The following is a 23,872-nucleotide window of genomic DNA, read 5'->3' on the forward strand; positions in this document are numbered from 1 at the left end:
CAGTATTTAATGTCTCTATGTCAAAGAAGTGTCTAGGTAATCCAGCATCGATTCTACTTGTTCAAGGTTTGGGGATTGATGAGAAAATTTTTCCTATGAGGAGGTACCTTTTGAGATTTTAGACTGATATGTCAAGCGGCAGAGGAACAAGGAGATTGCCACAGTGAAGGAATTGTGGAGGAATCATCTTGTTGAGGGTGCTATATGGGAAGCCGAGGCCAATATGAGATCCCCCTACTCCCATCTTTTCATCTCTTGATGTTAGACTTCCTACTCTTAAGTGTAAGTATTCTTATCTCCCCATTTTTTGTTGCTATTGCTTGATTGTGTACAGTAACTATGTTATGATCTGACTGTATTACGCAAAATAGTTAGTAGTGTCATTCGAGGAAGAATATTCTTAAGGGTTGGATAATGTAGCAACCTAAAAATGGATATGCTAAGTAATGCTTAATGTGTCTGGAATGCCTATGATTAGACCGGGTTCACAAGGATTGATGCGTGTTGAACAAGACCTCCGAACCCTTGATATAGCCAACCCAACAAACATGGGAAGTTATTTGAGCTAGGAAAGATTTCCAGCCATGTAGGGCTCTCGAATATGATAACTTACTCGAATGAGTCTTTATCAAACATAAAAAGGGAAAATCTTAGGTTTTGAGGGTCTAAGGGTAAAATGGTCTTTTTACAGGCTAAGGGTAGTATCATAATTACCTTAAATATATAATTAATTATTTAATTAATAAGGTGGAAGGGCATTTTGGGGAGAGAAGGCTGAAAATTGGCGCTTAGAGTGAAGTCTTGCTCCACCGGGGTTCAAACCTAGGTGGAAGGGCGATTATTTAAATTGTTTTTTATTTAAGTTAGTAAATTAATGTAATTTATTAATATTTATTATTTATTTTCTGATTTAAAATAAAAGGAACATCCGATTTTTAATATTTAACTTAACCTTATTTGATTAAGTCCTAAACTAGACTCCTAAGCCTAAGATAACTCTCTCCTCTCACGTCTATTTCTCAACACACATTCAATCTCTCTTCTCTTTCACGTTCTCTCTGAAAAAATTACTTCATGAATAGAAAGATGAACCGAGTTCTTTACACTTAAAGAGCTGACCACGAAAGATAAAAAACAAATAACGAAATCAATCGCGTAGGCAAATAAAAAGGTTGTCCGTTAACTTTGGTGTTGAAATTTCAGTTTTGGACGTGTGTTTGGAGATGTTCTTTGGGCAGCAAGTCAAGGTTTGAATGTAAAAAAAAGTATGAGTTCTCTTCTCTCTTTGTCCCTTACCTAAGAGACCTATTAAGGTTAAGTATATTCAGTCTGAAAACTAGGGTTGTTCCCTGTTGCATGTCCCTGTCACTAGCTCCCATTGAATCATAGGTTGGTTATGTTTGCTGTTAGAAAACTAGGGATAAAACATGTTTTTGTGATGCTTATGTGTTTATATGTATGTTCGGAATTATGTTGATGTTTTTCAAAAATGTAACTACGTGCGTTTCGGTGTGTTGTCGTGACTATTGATCTCATTTTAGGAATTGAAATAGCATGTTAGTTCTTTGTATTTCATGTACATATGTTTATGTAAATCGTGATGTTCATATGAGATGAAATGTGGATGATTTGAGTGATAATCCCTTGGCTAAACGAGTCCATGAAATTGCACTTAAAACGTTCTAAATGCACTATGAAATTTTCCTAAGAACTAACGTGTAATGTAATGGAAAAGGCGCTGAAAATGTAACTCAAAGTTCCAGCACCTTGTTGATTAAATTCAGCCAAGTTAAGTTGTTTAAATTGTCAAAGAAAACTGAAGAAAAACAAGTGAGGTCATTGAGGGTCTAACCCGTGACCTCACCACGTTAAAAGTTGTGAAAATAAAGAAGTAAAAAACAATGTGCTAAGGGGGAATCGAACCGCGCTATTGTTTGGAAAATAATGTATGAAAATAAGAAATGAGAGGAGTGGGATTCGAACCCACAACCTATCGGTAAAACTTAAGGAAAAATGAAAAGAAAATAAGTTTGAGGCATGGGAATCGAACCCACAACCTCTAGTTGGAAAAGGAAAATTAAAAGAAAAATAAATTGAGGCTATGGTGGTTCGATCCTACAACCTCAAGATCAACTCAGAAAAGTAAAGATCAAACGAAAATAAAATAATGAGGCTATGGGGGATCGATCCCACAACCTCTTGGTCCCCAAATGGATAAAAGAAAAAGAGAAAACAAAGAAGAAAAAGAAATGACAATGTTGGGGCTCGATCTCGGGTCCAATGTTGTGTGACCGAAAATATATGAAAAGAAAAATGTAAGTGTTGTTCAAGGGATTCGAAACTGGATTCCCTAGACCAAATTTCCGTATTGATACATAATTCATACGTGAATAAATGTTCAACAGAATGCTGCCTACATAGATCGGAATCGAGATCTTTACATACATACTTAGATGCATAAGTCTTGTATCACATAATCATAGGAAGATTTGAATCGCTTAAACAAACTATGAATGAAGCCTCATGGCTTGTATGTATAGACTCATAAGTCTAGAATACGTAAGAAGTAAGTGAACCTAAGATGTATGTAATGAAATGATGATATCAATAATGAAATGATGAAATCCTTGAAGGGTTAAATAAGAGTGTAAAACACACTAAATGGCCAAGTGCATTGGCATAAATGAAATGAAAATTCACGTAAAAAAGGGTGAGTAATTATGAAAAGCAAATGCTCTAATACTACTGATTGTGGTGACAACATGATATGAGGCTAATGTAAAAGATGAAAGCAATCTCAAATGCTCCTAAGTAAATGTTACCAAAACGTACTCACTTATGAGAGTATAAAGTTAATGAAGAGACCACTCTCTATGAACACACTAATGAAAGTATTGAGATTAAAACACTTAATACTAATGATGATATGAGAAATCATCTATTGAGATATGATTTACTCATACTAGAACCCAACTTCCGTGACGTATGAGTTGAATGTACTGGAACTTTATGTTGAGCACTAATAGACTAGATATGAGCGGTGATGTCTTCTTTCAGGAAGGGAGGAAATTCACGTAACTCTCATGAGATGACACTGTTCGGCATGACGCGTATTGGTCTCCTTATGTCTCCTAGTCATCGAACCTCTACTGCCAATATAGGGATCTGGCGGGGTTCAATTCCCATGTACGCTAGCATGTTTTGGATCGGTTTGGCTGGTGATTCCACCTCTTTTTGGTGTGGGGGAGACATTGGATTTCTTGATGCTCACATGATCTATGTCAGTTAAAGTTAAAGTGCCCAATGAATGAATGAGTCCAGCCTCAAATCATGAACATAACAAAATAAATGATACCAAAGGTGTTAGGATAGGATAATCAAGAGGTGATATAGACCTAATAATGACACTAGGTCATTCTTGATCATTGCACAACGAACCCTATGAAAGTCTTAAACTACATCCTAGACATAGCTGGTGTTTAAACTAGCCTATGAACGAAATGAAGTGAAGTGCGTATGAATGAATGAAACAGACTCTGTTTTTGCTAAAGTAGGCTCCCTGGTTGAGGTCCCATATGTTGAGCCCTCATTTTTGGGAAGTCTTAATGATAAGTCCATGATTCCAAGGTCTCATGGCATATGAACGAATGATATGAAAGATGTCATGTGATATATCCAATATGTTATGTGCTATGTGTAAGATATTATGTACAATGTGCAATATGATACGTATGATGATTCATGTTACTCTCATGGAAGGACTTTGCTAATCCAAATTTGGAAAGCTTACTAATTGTTCCTAATCCAAATTTGGCAAGTCCACTAACTTGAGTTTCCCTAATCATGATGTTTGGAAAGAGCTGTTCTTACTCATGCATGTCCTTGGTGTGTGCTTGAATATACCCCACTTACTACAAGTGTGTACAAATCCAATAAAATTGTACAATTTTAGGTATAGGCACAGGTGGATGTTAGAGCATACCAGGTTGACTTACAGCTATCCAGACATGGAGCTTTCATGCGTAATTGGTAGGCTCTCATGCTTTCGAGGATGTCTATAGTTATTATCTAGATTATGTGTAGGCTATAGCAGGTGGAGCATATTCCTCTAATGTTGCTTTCCACTTTTGTTCAGACATTGTATTGGTGCGTTTTGGCAAAAATACGTTTCATAAAATTATGAAGTGATTCTTTCATTTGATTACCTCTTTATTAGATGGTTTATTTGTGAACACCTATGATGTTAAGTAGTATGTATACATGTATGTTAATATTCAAAATGTTTATTAACCTAGATGATGTAAGAAAGACGTATGTAGGCTTGTATACGACCTCTGAGAGGGCAACGACGTCGTTCTCATCTAGGGTCTAGATTTCGGTCGTGACATCCTTCCTTGTTATTGTGGGAATCCAAGTGCTTGATTGGTAGAATTTTGTAATTCTTACCAGTGATCTCTTGAATCCTTTGCTTAGATTGAGTGTTCTTTGCAATAAAGTGATACACTAGATTTCATCTAGTTAACCTCTTGTCCTCAAAATTTTTAGAATTGCCCAAAAATGTTTATCATCAACTCCAGAGATGTCATGCCTCTACTAGAAAATAAGATAATGTCATCTGAAAAATGCTAGATGATTAATAATTGGGCCCCTTTATTCATGCTAAATCCAATGAATTCAGGGTTATGATTAAGTTTGTTAGGTTTAAAAGAGTGAAATTCAACACTAGTAACAAAGAAGGAAGGAGAGAGAGAGTCTCCTTGTCTGAGACCCCTCTTGGATTAAAAACAATCATATCTACTCCCATTAACTAATAGGGAATACAAGTGACCAGAGATACGCATAACAATTAAGTCAATTCATAATTCACAGAACCCCATACAACTCAAAAAAATGCACAGATAAGGCCAAGACACTCTATCAAAAGCTTTATCTATCTCTAATTTAAGAACAACATTACCTTCCACATTAGCAGAACCTATGTCTTGAATAATTTCTTGAGAAAGAAGAATGTTCTATGTAATATATATATATATATATATATATATACTATTGATGAAACCACTTTTTGTTATTACTAATCAAAAGTGGAAGGACCTTACTAAGTCTGGAGTTCAGAACTTAAGATAAAATTTTACAGATTACATTACAAAGGAGTCGTCATATTAGAAAATTTTTGAGGGGGTGATTACTTTTGAGAATTATAGAGATGTTAGTATGAGTGAACCACTTAGAAGACAAACTCAACAAAAGAAAGAATGCAAAGCTATAGTAGCCTTACAGGCTACCACTCCCCAACAAGTCTGAAAAAACGTATTTGTGAATCCTTCAGGCCCAGGGACACTGTCAAGATCCATGGTCATCAAGTTGATTTTGATATGTTTCTCCATCGAAACTGTTGTAAATGCATGGCTGATATCATCTGTGATAGTAATGTTGATACCCTCCAAAGCTTGGAAGTATTTAAAGTTAGGTACCTGACAAGATATTCCTTTGAAGTACTTAACTACTGCTTCAGATACATTAGCATTAGCTTGCACTCATTGTTGATACTCGTCCAATAACTTATTGATCCTAGTCCTTCTTCATCAAAATTGGATAACCATATGGAAGTATGTTGAGCTTGTATCCCCATTTACTAGGCATCTCACTTTAAGTTACTGTCTCAGAATGTTCTCTTGGATTTTTAAGTAAGATGCATGCTCATCTTTTGTCTTTTTGAGTGTAGTTCTTGTAGTTGGAAACCTATCCAGCTACGTGGTATGTTCCATGTTTATGATATCCTTTTCCAGTCTCGTGGAATCATCATAAAAATCTCCATATGTAGCTTAGGACCTGGTGTCAAATATCCATGGGGGGTTTGTAACAAGTAAACAAAAACAATGAAAAATGACAAAGAGTATAAATAAATGGGGGGGGGGGGGATTCTCAGGATATGAATAGAATATGGGATAGAGTAAATCATTGTGTACATGTTTTTAATACAGAATTCATAAAATAACTATGACTAGGCTAGACTTTAGGGGTGATAAGCTCTCTCTCAAGAAACTTACCCTGTTTCAAGTGTGTTTCTCCTAAAGAACTACATTCCACATTAAGAGTAGCCTCCTCCTTACACCACTCACTCTATTGATCTAAGTTTGTAGGAATGAGACTACGAATCACTGTTTCGAGCTGAACCTTATGTCAACTCACTCCCTTCGACCATCAATTTAGTAGTATATGTTTTATGACTTGTCTCTCGATCAAGCCGAAAACACATATATGAACTTTTATTTGCACATATAAATTCATTAAATTCATCCATAACTAATAAACTAAATCACAATTAAAATACAATTAAACTATCAGCAAGAAAAACCCAACAACTAATCTCACCCATATTTGCAAATCACATCCCACAAATTGTGTTTTTAAGCCACACATTAGGAGACATAAATCTATACCTAAATGATCTTTCATTCAAATTGGTATGAAGATTTAAGTCTTAATATAAGCCAAGAATAAAAATTCAAGAGACCTAATTTCAAATTGAAGGAGATGAAAATCTCTTCTTCTTCAAGTCTTCAAAAACCTCTCAAACTTAGATGAAAAATATGATAAATTAATATTCTAGACTAAAATTATAATATTGTTCCACTCTTTAAACACTAACTCTAACTAGTATTTATAGTTTTCTCATATATGTGCTGCAGCAGATTATTCGACATCATTAGTTGGAATTGCCGATCAACTCAATGATTCACCCTTTGGTGTAGTTAATCATAATTTTACATCTTATGTTAGAATTATAATGCTTAGGTTCATTAGGCGACATAGGATTGCTTCGCGGAACTGCTCGGTGATGCGCCGAATGCTCCTTCATCTTGCCTTCAATTTGTCATCAATTCTTGACCTTATTCATTATAACTAACGGCGATCTTGGATGAGGTCACCGATTGATTTTTAAAATTTCCCTCTTCCTTGCTACTTTGACCTTTAGCAATCGTTAAGAACAATCATCCGCTCTTCGGCGACGACGTCATCTACGCCGACTGGATTGGCGATACGCCGAATGAAATCACTATTCACCGTCATTTTTCTCATTTTATGATCTAACGTTCTGTAACTTTTGGATGTTGAGTGACCTCTTTAGCGTGTCGCCTAATTGTTTCGGTGATCTTCAACTTTTTATTTACTCTACTCTTTTGGGATGACATTCTTTGAACAATTAGGCAAACTGATGATCACGTTGGTGGATTGCCAAGATGGTTAGGCGATCATCAGGTTGACATTTCTTCATTCTTTATAGCCTTATTGTTCCTTTTATTCAACTTACTGTCTATGATTTCCTTCAAACTTCAAATACCTGAAACTTATGGGTTTTCATAATATATTGAGGTAAAATCAGAATTTTACGACAATATTTCTATTAAAATATAGACTTAAATGACTCCAACTTGTAAACTCATCATGTCCCCGCAATGGATTTTTTCTACCATGAAGTTATATATACTTTGAGTTACACATATGCACTTAGTCTCATGCACTATCAATCAACGATTTTCAAGTCCTTGAAAGTGAATCTACATAAGATTTCTTTATAGCTTAAGGATTTATTAAAATAAGCTTTAACGATCATGCAACATAAATCTTATCATTCCTAATATCAATTTCAGAAATGAGGGATAGCACCTCGAGTTCCTGCAATCTATTTACCAAATCTTTGAAAAGTTAACGAAATTAGACCATTTATTCTCCTCTTGGAATCCTACTCTAAAGACTTTAGGTGTTTATGAACGTATAAGAAATCATTAACACCTTTTAAGCCCTTAAATATATGTAAAACATTGGGGTTTAGGCTTAAAATATGAATTTAAACAACGTAGCTTAGGTATCAAACACATAGGGGAAAGACCAAACTCACCCTAACTTAAAACTGATGAATTTCCCTTAAAGAAAGTCTTGATTGAATGTTTAGGGCTCTACCATTCATGAAAAACTATAGTAGTCGTATAGTAATCCGTGAAACTTAGATTGTCTTATAGGGTATTATTTAAACAAGCATTAAATTTTTCTCCAAACTTAAAATTGAGCAAACTTTCTGTAGTTGAAAAGGGGACTTGTAGAACATTAATTTTATAGGTCATGGGTCATCAAATTCATTCTGTATTGAGAGATATGGTCATTTGAATTTGATCCAAGTAAAATCTCATACTGAAACTCAATGGATTAGAAAACTTTTAACTCAACTTTCTGTTAGAAGATTCTTTTGACCTTAAAACTATAAAATTCGTTCCTAAATTTTAAAGAATTGATATAACCTCAGAAGTTGACGGGAAACTATGAAGAACCCTCAAAGGGTCATATAAGTCAGCATGGGTCTTCTAGGATCCCATTCAAGAGACTCAAATCCTGGCAGCCTTAGACGGTTGGGATACCTCCCCTAAACAACTTGTGTACCCTAAAACGGACCTATTAGGATTACCTGAAGGTTCCATGGTCCATTTTAGGGTCGAGGACTTTCTTGTTAGCCCTATTTAGACTTTCTAGATGTACAAGGTGTTACAACCTTGAAGAAATACCTGCATAACTTGTTTGAAGCCCTAAGCAGTGATGTAGAAAGGAGGCTTAAACTTGAAATACCTCGCTTCTTCTTTCTTGGTCTAGAGAGAATATTTTTGAGAAAATCGAGGAGATAATGTACAAAATTAAGGGAATGAAATTATGGTGGGTAGTTTTAGGACTTGATAAACTTTTATAAAGCAAAGGATTAGAGTTTAAATGATATAGCTTTTCTTTTTTTATTAATCTTATATCAAAAGTGGCATATGATCTGAGGGAGATTACACTTAGTGAAATACTACTCCTAATAAGATAAGAGGATATTAATCTATCCTACTTAAGATGAAAAAAATGCAAGAGGTTGCTTTTACATTTGTCTATATTAACTAAGTGAGCAATATAACGAAATCTATATTATCTATTGCCAGTATACAAATTGCTCTCAAGAAATATCTCAAATCAGATAATTAATCTTCTTCATGGTTGTAAAGTTTGTCATCTCCCATCTATCCATGTTCATTAATTTTTGTAGTTCTACAAAAACATCATAGTACATGTTGTTACGATTGTCGTAACTAAGTGTTGCCAGATGGTCTGCAACTTTGTTTGCCTCTATGTAGAAGTGGCTTAAAATGAAGCTAGTAGTCTCTATGAGCTTTCAATTCTCTTACATCATTATAAATTCTCCATGGTATACATCTTATGCCATTCCCTAAGTTCACCAAGACATATGAGTAACTGTCCGCTAAAATATAATCATATTCATTCATCACACACCATTCAACTCCATACAACAATGCTTTAGCCTCTTCTTGATTGTTGGTACCATGTCTAAGATTTAGTGAATCAGCAAAAATAAGATTCCCAGGGTGGTCTTGAATCACCCCTCCACCTCCAAAATAACCATCTTCACAACTTCCGTCAGAATTAATCTTCACAAAACTATTAGAGGGCTTCAACCATTTAACTTGAGAAATTCTTTTGTCAGAGATGTTGCTTATCATCAATTAACATACTTATTCCTAGTCGGGGTCTACCTTTATCTTATAAAATTTTCCATTAAGAATTAGGTCTAAATATGTAGAGATATAGTTAATAGTTTTCCTGGTGTTGTAAATGTCCTTACCGTATTTATCCCCATATCTTGCTTTCAACAATTCCCACAAGGTGATAGCAGGGAGATATTTCATTAGCATGTTTGGGACTGGATTCTTTATTTTTCATGTCCACCAGAACTTGATTAACATTCTAGTGGGAATGTTATAGAAAGGAATCCCAAATGGTCCACAAAGATTGACTAAATATTCTTTTTGCAAATTCCCCAAAATAGGTTAAATGGTAAACATATTTCTCCTGAGGTGATTTGCAGCAGCAACATCTTAACGGCATATCAATTCTCGTCTTTGTGAGTTTACAATGTATGGGGATTCGGTTTCTCACTACTCCTCATAGGATGAAACTCATCTTGAGGGGAACTTTCTTACACCATGTATTGAAATCAAACCAACTCTTATTGTTCTTTTGCCTCTGAATTTCCCAAGATGAGGTCAGTGTGAAGGAACCACTTTGTGTTGGAGTCTAAATAGGCTTATTCTCTATATTCAAGTTCAAATCTACATTCATACTATAAAAATGCTCCATCACCTGATAAGGTATGAGAATGTCCCAATCTACCCAATGACATTGTCCATTGATGTAATTATAAAATTTTTTTGCTATCTTGGTTTTCTATCATCAAGGAAAAATTGCCAGAGAGCTATAAATCCTGTCCAATTATCTTTCCACACTAAGACATATCCTTTGCCTATTTTCAGTATATATTTATCCATAGTACTTTTGATTTTCACATTGAATTACAAGAGTGATAGTTTCCCGAGCACCACCTTTTAATCACAGGAGGAATCCTTTGGCAATACTTAGCCTTTAGAAACTCCTTCTATAAAGAATTGGTCACCCTTAAGGTTTACCACTATTAGTATTAAAAGATTTACAAATGTCTTGATGTCTTATGAAAGATATACTTCCTTCATCATATGGGTAACACATTGAGTTCAAAGAGGCCCAATAAATTTTATCTTTCTCACTTGAACCACCCAAAAGAAATCTTTGAAACATTTTTTCCATTTGGTTTAGCACACCAATAGGACAATGTATTGTTTCTAGGGTGTACACTGGGAGCGATAAGAGTACATGATTAATCTAAACACTTCTTTTTCTTATTGAAAGAAATTTAGTTTTCCAACCACCTATCTTGTGAAGTATTTTGCTCATCGTTCAAAAGAATAATACATTTTTCTTCCTTCCTTCATATAGTGGGCAGCAAAGTACTTGATTGGTATACTTTTGTATGTCTTACCAGTGATCTCTTAAATCTTTTGCTTAGATTGAGAGTGTTCATTGCTATAAAGTGATACACCATATTTTATCTTGTTATCCTATTGTCCTATAAAATTTTGGTAGTTGTCCAAAACATTCATCATCAACTCTAGATATCTCTTTTCTCGACTACAAAATAAGATAATGTCATTAGCAAATGCTAGATGATTAATGATTTGGACCCTTTATTCATGATAAAGCCAACGAATTTAGGGTTATGATTAAGTTTGTTAAGTTTAAAAGAGATAAATTCAACACTAATCACAAACAAGGAAGGAGAGAGAGGGTCTACTTGTTTGAGAACCCTCTTGAATTGAAAAATATCATATCTACTTCCATTAACTAATAGGGAATACCAGTTACTGGAGATATGCCTACAAATTAAGTCAATCCATATGTCATATAACCCATCCTTCTCATGAGAATGCCCATGTACGGCCAAGAAACTTTATCATAACCTTTATCTTTGTCTAATTTAAGAACAACATTGGCTTCCACATTAGTAGAACTTATGTCCTTGATAATTACTTTAGCAAGAAGAATGTTCTATGTAATATAATATTTGAGGAAACCACTTTTTGTTATTACTAATCAAAAGTGGAAGGACCTTACTAAGTTTTGAGTTCAAAACTTTAGAGAAAATTTTACAAATTATATTACAACGGCTAATAGGCCTCATATAAGAAAATTGCTGAGTCGGTGATTACTTTTTGGAATTATAGCTATGTTAGTATGAATGAATCACTTAGAATACAATCAAAATAAAAGAAAGAATGCAAATCTTTAGTTACATTAGATGCTACCATTCCCCAACAAGTCTGAAAAATCTTATTTATGAATCCATCAGGCCTAGGGACATTGTTAAGATGCATGGTCATCAAGTTAATTTTTATCTCTTTCTCCATCGAAAATGTTGTAAATTCATGGTTTATATCATTTGTGATATAATGTTGATACCCTCCAAGGCTTGGAAGTATTTATAGTCAGGTACCTGACCAGATATTCCTTTGAAGTACTTAGCTCCTGCTTCAGACACATTAGCATTACCTTGCACCCATTAAGATACTCGTCTAATATCTTATTGATCCTAGTCTTCATATATCGTGGATAACCTTATGGAACTATGTTGAGTTTGTATCCCCATTTACTAGCTACTTTGGCTTTTTTTTCTTAGAATGTTCTCTTGGATTTTTAAGTAAGACATAAACTCAACTTTTGTCTTTTTGAGTGTAGTTCTTGTAGTTGGAGACCTATAAGGCTGCATGGTATGTTTCAAGTTTATGATCTCCTATTCCTATCTCTTGGAAACTTCATAAAAATCTCCATATGTATCTTAGGACCAGGTGCTGAGATGAGTAGCGGTTTTTTTTAGTTTTTGATGAAGTACCCACATTGGATTTCCATGACATTCAATGTTCCACATTCCTTAAACTATTTCAAGTCATTGGGTGTTATGTACAATTATTATGGAATCTAAAATATCTCTTAAACTTCTATTCCTCACTTAAGAGTTAGAATACCTAAGGTGCATGATCAGAATAGGTTCCAGCCAGGTGAAACACTATTGTTTTGTAGAAATGACTAAACCATTATGTCCAACCTTTTCCAGATAGTGCTCGGAGGATCCCTGTTATTACATCACGTAAATATGCCCAACAAAACAAGCATCTTGGACACCAGCATCTTCCATAAAGTTTAAGAATTCAAAACTTTTCTCCAATCTATATGGCGTCCCTCCTTGCTTTTCCATAACCTTAGAAATTACATTGAAATCTCCCACAACTCTCCAGGGGCCTTGGTTATTGTTTGAGAGGGAAACCAATTCCTCCCATAAGTCTCTTCTCATCTTAGCCTTGCATTTGGAATATACCAAGGATATATGAAAGTTAGTCCTTAAAGTTGTATAATTAGCATAAGATGTAACATGTTGCTTAGTATCATGAGTAATTGTGATATTGATATCGTTCGTCTACAAAAGCCAAATTTTGTAATTAACATTGGAATAAGAACCCTGCATGTCTCTTGTAGGCTAATGAAAGAGGTGTTAAATTGGTTTTCATATTATTAAGCCTTTGAAATGCACTTAGGGTCCTAATAGTCCTAATAATCCATGAGATGGTATTAATCATTAAAAACTATTAGGTATGGAAGTAAGAGTATTATTTAGAGAAAAATTATTACTTTCCACTATGGAACAATCCTTATCTGCTAAAGAAATTCCTTCAGTGGCTAGTGTGATATGAAACGAATAAAGATTATGCTCATTTGTAATGGTTTATTTAGAGTTAGTAATAACTCCCTTATTTTCTCCATTGAATTTGTGGAATTCACTATCAAGAGTTTCATGTAGAATATCATAGAAGTTGTCTTTCTGCATATCCTCCTCTGCGATGCAGATTCATAATTGTTGTATTTGTCTTTCATTTTGGCCTCTGTTCCTGGGTTGTTGTTCTTCTTTGGCTCTTGGGCCTGTTTTTTCCTCGATCTACTGCGTCCAAATTATCTACAACTTTTAAATTAACAGTTTTTTAGTATGTAGTGTCTTTTCAACCACATTTACATTGTTTTTCTCCTTGTTATTGTGAACCGCGAGGGCCTTATTGTTGTCCCTTCGTTGTTCATCCTTTTCTTCTCCTTCTTCTTTATCTCTATTCTTAATTCGTGTTTTTCTTTCTTACAGGGGGCTAAAGGTCTCAACCACTTTCTTTTTTATTCTAGGATTCCTAATTGCAACTTGGTTGGCATTTTCTTGTATCCATGTTGGTGTGGTGGTGACACTCCTCTTGCTTTTTTTTAAGCTTATGTTTCATTGTTAAGGTTTTCCTGAGTTATGAATGTGATGCCAAACAAGTTGGAGGTGTCACTTGGTTTGTCTTCATCCTTGTTTCCCATTTTTTGAGTTATAAAGTTAAATTTGTTCCCAATGGTGTTTTGACTACCGTGATCATTGTTTCCCTGAATTTTGATTTTTCCTTTCCCTTTAGATGGGGTGTCCATCTTTCATCCTCTCCAAAATTTTTACTTTTAACTTCACTTACACTTATTTTGTCCCCTTTGATTGTTGAGTTTTCATTACTTCCTTTCTGCATACCATTAGAGTTTGTTGACACCTCATTCAGGTATTTTACTTTCTTTTGTTTCTCCATTTGTGTCTCATTTATATTATTTTTGTTATCACTTCCTCTGAGTTTAGGATGTAAAATCATGTTGTTGTCTTCACTACGACCCTGAGCTTTACAATTAAGGCAATACTCTGACACATTTTAATATTGTACCCTTTAATTAATAAACTTCAGCTCTCGATCTTCATTCTTAACCACAATTTGGATTTCAGAGATTTGACCCTTAGTAATGTCAATCAACACATTAATTTTTGTCATAGTTGGTCTAGTTTTTGAAAGGGTTGCTTTATCCGCAATGGTGATAACTTCAATTGGAGCTACATTTCTACCGAGTGCATCCCATTAAAAAAATGCCATCCCAGATCTGGGAGCCTCGGTCCTAAAATCAGACATCTATTTTAGTAATTTCATCTGTGTATTTAATGTATTCTGGGTTCACGGTACTTTAATACTTTTACCTTAAGATCGGTGTGTGTCTAGAGACTTTTTGTAGTAATTTTAATATGTTTTTGTCTTTGTTTGCAGGTAAGTTGCCCAAAAGTGAAACAAAGAAAGCTATGGAAATTGAGTGCAGATTCAACCCAGAAAGGCCATCGATGGCCCCATGTCACATCGGTGGACCGTAGGTGATGACCGTCAGTTAAAGGTTCAGGCATCTGGAAGCAACTCAGGGAATTGTAACTAAGTGTTCAGCTACAAAAGGATAGAAGGTCCGACAACTGATCGACGGACCGTCCTGGCAAATCTTCTATGTGATAAGAGAATTTCCGAGTACCTAGTGTTGCAAAAAAAAGGTAAGTATGGAACGACGAGAAGCATCGACAGACCGATGATGAAAAGTGAAGGGTTTGAAAAGATGCTAAGTATGGACCGACGGAAGCAATTGACGGTCCATCATTTCATCGATGGACCGTCTGTTGGGGTCGTCGATTGAAACCTCTTTTGGACAAACTTTCCTTATTTGAACTCTTTTTGATTTAGGACTCTTTTTTAAAAAATATGGTGAAAAACCTCATTTTTTGGGTTCTATTACTAATTTCATATTTTTGTTCTTGGAGATTCGTTTTGCAATTAATTCAAATTTTTGGATTTGTTTTTCAAGATAACTGTGTGATGTCAAGTTGAATTTCTGGATTTTCTTCAAATTTTTCAAAGTACGTTGATGATTTATTATTTATCATTTTTGAATTGTGTTTTTGTAAGCATGGGTAACTAAATCCACAACTAGGGTTGTGGGAACCATGAGTGGTTAACAAAATAAACCTAGCTAAATAGTAATTCTTGAACAGGTTATTGCATGCATCGACATTTCATTCATCTTGAATTCTTTTTAACATGCGTTAGAACTTGTTTTATTGCTACTACATTTAGTGAATACTACCTAATAGGCTAGTTTCGATTTGTACAAAGTAATAACTAAGCCAAACATCAAATATGATGCTTAATATGAAGTAAAAGTAAGGGTTAGTTAATTAGACACACGTAGCCAGACAAAGGTACGGGGTGAAATTCTCCAAATGCCGGACCAAGGATTTAGAGATACATAACTTATCACTTTGCATGCAAAACACTACGAAAAAATTGTTATGGCTAAGATTATGGCATTATGAACCTATGGGGATTACTTACATCATAGTTCTCTCACAACTTGATAAACAACAATAATTCACTTTTGCTACTTGTTTGATTTTACAACATTGCAATGCTTTTTTTTCACAACCCCTCCCCCTCTTTAAATTACTAGTTTTTCAGAAAGGACTTAACTAAATAGAGGTAATTGTACCTTAAAGTTAAGTCTAAATCATTTTCCTCGTGGGATTGACCCCAACCTAATAGTTGGGTTCTTAATTTGATACGATCGTATATACTTCTTTAGGGAGGTGTAATTTTAGCACATCAAATTTTAGCGTCGCTGCTGGGGAAAGTGGCTATTAGATTAACTTTAAGAAAAATTATTGAATTTTAGTCAATGATTTCCTAATTTTACTTTTTTCTCTTGTTTTTGTTTCTCTAAGGTCTAGATCTAGTGTATTCCAAGTACACGGAGCCGAGGAGAACCAATCGTACCATTCGATATGGCCAACAGAATCCCGCAAATATAAGTGATGGGATTAACTGTCAGCTTCCTCTGCCAGTTAACGTTCACAACCAAGTGATTGTGGGGAACCCTAGCGATGATACTTTGAGGAGGAAACCTCCCGTTCCACACCCTCAAGAGTTCTATAGGGGCAACATCAACATCACTGACTCTGACGGGTCTCTTGTCCTACCTCCTCTACCACAGGGTTACACATTCGTGGTAACTAGTATATTGATGCAAATGTTTACTACCAGAGCTTGTTTAAGGGCTACCATCTAAGGATCCACATGCTCACATCGCCAAGCTGAGGTTGTTGTGTGAGAGTTGTGTAGGGAGTCTAGACTTGGACATGGATGTCATCGGGTTAAGAGTGTTCCCTCTCTTACTGACAGGAGAGGCCGCAATTTGGTTCATTGAGTTGCCCTATAATTTGATTTATACTTGGAACCAGTTGAGGGATGTGTTCCAAGCACGGTACTGCCCGGTGTCTAAAAATATCAACCACAAAGATAGATTGAACAAATTTGTAGCATTACGTGGGGAGTCAGTGAGTAGCTCTTGGGATAGATTCACCTCATTTTGTAGAAGTGTCCCGAACCACCACATTGATGATGTGTTGTTGAAAGAGTACTTCTATTAGGGGGAAAGATGATAGCAATAAGGCAGTACTTGATACTATTGCGGGTGGTTCTTATGGTGAGTGCACATATGCAGAGATCGCAGATAAGTTGGAGAAAATGTCTCGCAACAATAAGGCTTGGAGAACTAGGAAGTGAGACACTTGGAGAAACACCTTTGTAGTGCAAGCTACACACAACTCGGCCTCAGATGAGATTCATGAAAAGATGGCTCAAATGAGTTTGTATTGAAACATATCACTTGAGGTGCAGAGAAAGTAAATGTAGTGAATTATTTGGCTAAACCACCACCGCCAGCAGATGACTACTACAGTGAAGAGGACTCTTATGTAGTGAATGAGCAGACGATGGGTTTCCAACCGAATGCCCAAGACTCCAATCAGGAACATTGGCGCCAAGGTCAAGAAAATCAAGGTCGAATCTATGGGAATTACAACGTAGAGGGACATTATGTTCGAGATAGAAATTACAACCGCGAAAATAACTTCAACCGGGTAACTATGGGAACAGAAACGATTGAAGTGGGCCCTATATTCCACCTCAAAATTGAGAAGTTTCTCTTAGGGATTGTGGAGGTAGTATAGTGTGAGTTTAATATATGTTGCAAAAGATGATTAGAAAGTTTGATGCTAGTGATGAGAACTCAAAGGAGTTGAGAAGTGATTTGGCCAATATTGGGCAAAAAGTGGATGCACGTGCAGTCTCAATAAAGCACCTTGAGTTGCAAATGGCCCAATTATCTAATACTGTGAACCCACGTCAACCGAGTACTCTTCCTATCAATACTATTAAAAATCCTAAAAATGATGGACATTGCATGGTGGTCTCTACTCAAGGGGGTAAGCAAACTATTGATCCACCTATACCGTCTGTACTAGACGATGAGGTGAGAAAATATGACGAGGTAGTGGAAGTTAGTGGTGAGTCGGTCGACAAAGCAGTAAAAGAAGCGGAGATACCCTAAAGGTTATCCCCGTTCCTATACCACCACCACCATTACCGCAAAGATTGGTGAAGAAGACTGAGGATGGTAAATACGGTCATTTTATTACTATGTTGAAATGCCTTTCCATCAATGTCCCTTTGATAAAATCTCTTAAACAAATGCCCGAGTATGCCAAGTTTATGAAAGACATGGTTATAAAGAAGAGATCGGTCAGTTTTGAGGATGATGACCAAATGCAACATTGTAATGTTATTGCTAAAAGGTTTCTTATGCAAAAGAAAGAAGATTCGGGAGCTTTCACTATTCCATGTACCATCGGTTTGTTACACTTCTCTAAAGCACTATGTGATCTAGGTGCAAGCATAAATCTCATGCTCCTCTCTGTTTACAAGAAATTGAGTTTGGGTGACCCAAAGCCCAGTGCAATGCAGTTCTTGATGGTCGATCGAACGGTGAAGACACCTATGGGATACTCCATGATGTGTTAGTAAAGGTGGAGTCATTTATATTTCTAGCCAATTTTGTGATACTTGATTGTGAGGTGGATTTTGAGGTGCCTATTATTCTTTGGAGGTCGTTTCTTGCTAGCAGTCGCGTCTTGGTTTACATGGAAAAAGGACAGATGAAGTTTCGGTTAAAGAATGAAGAAGCAACTTTCAACATTTGTAGGTCCATGAATCACAGTGGTGAGATCCAAACAGTATCTACTATATCCTAAAGGGTTGAGAGAACGTATGAGGTACAAATCAAATAGCGTATTGGGTTGAGGCACTAGAGACAGTGATTATGAATTTTGAGAATGATGGTATTGAAGAGTATGCATCGTTGGTTGCAGAACTTTAGCGAGGTAAATTTCGGTTCAAACCAAAGAAATTGGAGTTAGATATGAATCATCGCAAGTCTCCACCTGTGTAACCATCTATTGAGGAGGTCCTAAAATTACAGCTTAAGGCTCTACCACCTCATCTAAGGTATGTGTTCTTGGGAAGAGATGACACTTTGTCGGTAATCATTTCTACATATTTGAATGTGGAACAAGTAAAGTGTCTGGTACAAGTGTTAAAGAGGTTCAGACGAGCCATTTGTTGGACTATTTCAGACATTATTGGGATCCTACTTTGTATTTGTTCATAGAAAATCAAACTCATGCCCGATCACAAGCACAGTATTGAGCACCAAAGACGTTTGAATCCATCTATGCAAGAGGTAGTTCAGAAAGGGATTATTAAGTAGTTGGATGCCGGAGTCATATATTTTATCGCAGATAGTAATTGGGTAAGCCCTGTTCTTTGTGTGCCCAAAAAGGGGGGAATGATAAAGGTCCCTAATGACAAGAATGATCTTCTTCCAAAGAGGTTAGTAACCGGATGGAGAGTTTGTATGGATTACGATAAGTTGAATGCATGGACTGAGAAGGACCATTTTCTTATGTCCTTCATGGATCAAATGTTAGATAGGCTCGCAGGAAAAGGATGGTACTATTTTCTTTATGGTTATTCGGGTTAAAATAAAATATCTATTGTACCGTAGGATCAAGAGAAAACACCTTTACTTACCCTTATGGGTCATTCGCGTTCAAGAGAATTCCTTTTGGGTTGTGTAACGCAGCTGCTAATTTTCATAGATATATGATGTCGATATTCTCCGATATGGTTTAGGACACTATTGAGGTGTTTATGGATGACTTTTTAGTTATTGGCGACTCTTTTGCTCATTGTTTGAGTCACTTGGCTGAGATTCTCAAGAGATGTGAAGATTGCAACCTTGTGCTAAATTGGGAAAAATGTCACTTCATGGTGAAAGAGGGTATTGTATTGGGACATTGCATCTCAGAGAAGGGGATAGAGGTTGATCGAGCCAAAGTTGAGGTTATAGAGATACTTCCTCCACCCATCTCTATAAAATATGTGAGAAGTTTTCTTGTACATACGGACTTCTACCGGAGGTTTATTAAGGATTTCTATTGCACATCCTGTGAGTGGTACATGAGAAGGAATGTAAGTTCTATTTTGATGAATCCTGTATGAAGGCATTTGGAGAGTTAAAGGAGAAGTTCGTGTATGAGTCCATAATTATTTCCCCAGATTAGAGTAACCCATTTGTGGTGATGTGTGATGCTAGTGGGGTTACTCTTGATGTGGTATCGGGACAAAGAAGCGATAAAATCCTTCGCCCCATCTATTACGCTAGTAAGGCACTAAATTAAGCACAAAAGAACTACACTATGACTGAACAAGAGCTCCTTGTGGTGGTATTTGTTTTCAATAAAATTCGCTCCTATTTGCTTGACACAAGATTTATAGTGAATACCTATCACTCTGCTTTGAGGTATTTCATGGCAAAGAAGGATGTGAAACCAAGGTTGATTATATGGGTGCTACTATTGCAAGAGTTTGATTTTGATGTGAAAGATAGAAATAGGACTGAAAATCAAGTTGCGATCACTTGTCCAGATCAGAGGATGAAGATATCCGAGAGTTAGTTGATGATACCTTCCGTGATGAGCATGTATTGGCCGCTTCTCATAACTTGATGCCATGGTTCACCAATTTTGCATATTATCTGGGGTGATATAGGTCCATCAGACTTGTCCTTCCATCAGAGTTAAAAGTTCATGCATGATATGAAAAGTTATTTTGGGATGATCCTTATTTATGCTGGAGTTGTGATGATGGGCTTATTCACCGGTGTGTCCCGGATGTTGAGATGCTAAGTATTTTAGCGGCATGTTATTCCTCGTCGTTGGGTAGGACTCACAGTAGTATCCGGACTGTCTATAAGATTATACAGTGTGGGTACTATTGGCCAACAATCAACCAAGATGCTCATGAGATCGCCATGGCATGTGATAGTTGCCAAAGAGATGGAGGCATCTTGAGGAAGCAAGAGCTCCCTTTAAATCCCATTCTAGTGATCGAGTTATTTAATGTATGGGGCATTGATTTTATGGGCCCATTTTTGAGTTTTCATGGGATGAAATATATTCTTGTGGTGGCGGATTATGTGTCAAAATCAGTTGAAGCCATAGCACTTGCCAACAATGAAGGGAAGAGTGTCAAGTGTTCTTGAAAAAGAACATCTTCTATAGATTTGAAACTCCTAAGGCCATTATTAGTGATGGGGGATTCCACTTTTGCTACAAGTTTGTTCAAAGGGCTATTGTAGAAATATGGGGTCCGCCACAATGTAGTCACTCCAGATCAATCACAAACTAGTGGGCAAATTGAGGTGTCCAATAGAGAAATCAAACAGATCTTGTCGAAAAAGGTGAATGCTAATATCACGGATTGGTCAAGGAGGATTGATGATGCTCTTTGGGCTTACCGGACTGCATACAAGACCCCCATAGGTATGTCTCCATATCAACTTGTATATGGGAAGGCTTGTCACTTGGGGGTTGAGTTAGAGCACAAGGCCATGTGAGCGATGAACAAACTGAAGATGGATTGGAATGAATCAGTGGAACAGAGACTTAATGGGTTGAATTAGGTTGATAAGTTTCTGCTAGTAGAATATGAGAGTTCATCCCTATACAAAGAGAACATTAAGAATTACCATCACAAAAAGATTGAGACGCGCAAATTTGCGATTCGTTCTTGGTGCTTCTGTTTAACTCTATGTTGCGCTTGTTTCTGGGCAAACTCAAGTCCAAATGGAGTGGTCCATTCTTGATCTCTAAAGTTTTACAACATAGAGTGATTGAGCTGGAGAACAAGGAGGGTACAAGGTTCATGGTAAATGGGCAAAGAATCAAGATCTACCTAGGTCATGCGGGGAGTGCCCATGAAGTGGTTGAGGCCTATCACCTTGAGGGAGTCTGAGTAATCAAGGATCTTGTGTCGTGCTGCGACGTTAAAATAAAAGCTTCTTGGGAGGCAACCCAATGTGAATCCTCTAGCCAAAAATAGATTTTTATTTTCTTTGTAGGAATACTTGCATTCTTTTGTTTCTTTTTGTTTTACTCAATGTCATGTGTAAAATTTCTTTTTTTTAGTCTGTTGGCTAGAGAGTAGTTTAGGGTCCGTGTCTAAAAAGTGTCCAGAATATACAAAAACAAATGGCTTAATGGGTGCTATATGTGCAGGGACCAAACCACAAGAATTCTGCAGAAATTGGTCTGATACACAGATCTACGGATCAACCGACAGGCCATCGTTCCATCGATGGACCTTCGATGGTCCCCGTAGATCCCATGTATGTTTTAATGTTTTGACTAAGTTAGGGAACAATTGTCACGCTAGTCGACGGACCGTGGACCCACTTACTGACCATCGATGGGGTACCGTCAGTTCATTAAAACTAGTGACCCACCCGACCCAACCAGCTATATAAAAAAAACATCCATTTATTTACCCCTCACACCTTTTCAAATTCCTTTCCCAACCATTTCTCTCCCCTAATTCCCCTCTTTCTACATTAAATCCCACACTAAATTCACTCCATTTTCTTCCACATCACTCAAACCCTCCTAAAATCCAAGAATCCCCAAAACTCATATTTCCTAGTTTCTACTCAAAACTTCATAGTTTCTCTGGTCGGTGTTCGTAGGCGGCACGTAGGTTGGTTGTTTCAAGATCACCCACTCTGTCACTCCACTATAATTTACAGGTATTTCATTCTCTTTTGCTCAATGAATTCTTGTTCATTTGCTTATGGAAATGAATAGATTGTATGTGGGTCTTGACTTAGGGACAAATTACATGTTAGAATTGTTTAAATTGGGTTCTATGTAACTTAGAATGATAGAAAGTGAATGGGTTAGGGGTGGAATCTATGTACATTCTATTTTCTTGTTGTTTTTTGACTCATGGCTTGATAGTCTCTGACAATCCATGGTCGAAATTTTCAAAATCAAAGCCCTAGGGATGACTAATAGGTCTTTTGATTATTATTTCATGTTGGGTGTACTGGTGTGTGCTATAAATTTTCCATTTATGAGGTAAAACAAAGTCTTAAAAAATGTCTCTGAGCAACAGAACGAGACCTCGTCTATTGACCGTTGGTTAATCGATGAACAGTCGATTGGGTCCATCGATTTCTAACCCTTGAATCTGCTCTGTTCTGCACGCTTATCATTTCTAACTGAAACCTTGATCTCTAAACAAATCTGAATTATACCAAGTGTCAAATGATGGAAGTGGACTACGTCCGTCAATTGATCGACGTGTTGTTCTTCACGTCCGTCATTTCTAACTTAATATTCTCTGGAAAGTACACTTTCTAAAAAATTTTAAGTGTCCACCAAAGAATACTATCGATGGACCGTCGATAGAGCCCGTCTCCCAAATAAGAAATTCTATAATAATTTTTTGTGTATCAAGGATCTGTTTCGATTGTGTTGATTGTGAAGGCTGATTACAATGAAAGTAACAACTTCCTTTCCAGGTACTTATAGCCCCCAAATCGGATATTGTCTAGTCCAAGGGATGGTCAAAGTCAAAAGTACCATATCGGCGGATGATTGGCTCATTTGATGATAAGCATGATCTAGAATACGTGCCCCCAGACACACAAGCCCACACTAGCTGCTAGAGACAGTCGGGGCACCCCCAAGAAGGTAGAGCATGGCAGTGTCACTGCCTCCGAGTCTAATGAAGATCGCACATTGGGTTTGCCTCAGGTTCTGAGGGAGTATCTGTCTCTAAGGAGGCTTCCGGTTTAGACTTGGCCCACTCGACAAGGTAGAATGAGGCCACAACCTCAGATTCCGAATCAAGGGAGCCACTCTACCAGCCGGGACTTCCCCCAATACCTAGTGTGATGAGGCCTAGAGTTTGGAGTCTACTCTTGCACCCCAGCATGACATCCCTGCACCAGTTCCTGATGAGACCAATGGGTGGTGCATAGATGAACAGTACCAGATATACAGGGACGCCAAGTTTCTAAATGATAAGGGGGTGATCACTCGCACGTTGACAGTTGAGCGGCGGGTTCTTATAAGGAGCTTACACACAGTCCCTGCGGTGGATGATTTGTTTACCCGCCACCGGCTTGAGTAGATGGCGAGAAGTATGGGGTCCTACAGTGAGGATATTGTGTGAGAGTTCTACGCTTCATACATAGCGGCTCTTTGAGGTGCTTTAGACAGGCGGCGAACCCCGCCAAACACCCCCCACTCACAGATGTTCGCGTTCGAGGCTGTCGGGTGGACATATCTTCTCTTTCCATC

The sequence above is a fragment of the Solanum lycopersicum genome, chromosome 5, assembly GCF_036512215.1.
Source record: "Solanum lycopersicum chromosome 5, SLM_r2.1".
In the NCBI taxonomy this organism is placed as follows: domain Eukaryota; kingdom Viridiplantae; phylum Streptophyta; class Magnoliopsida; order Solanales; family Solanaceae; genus Solanum; species Solanum lycopersicum.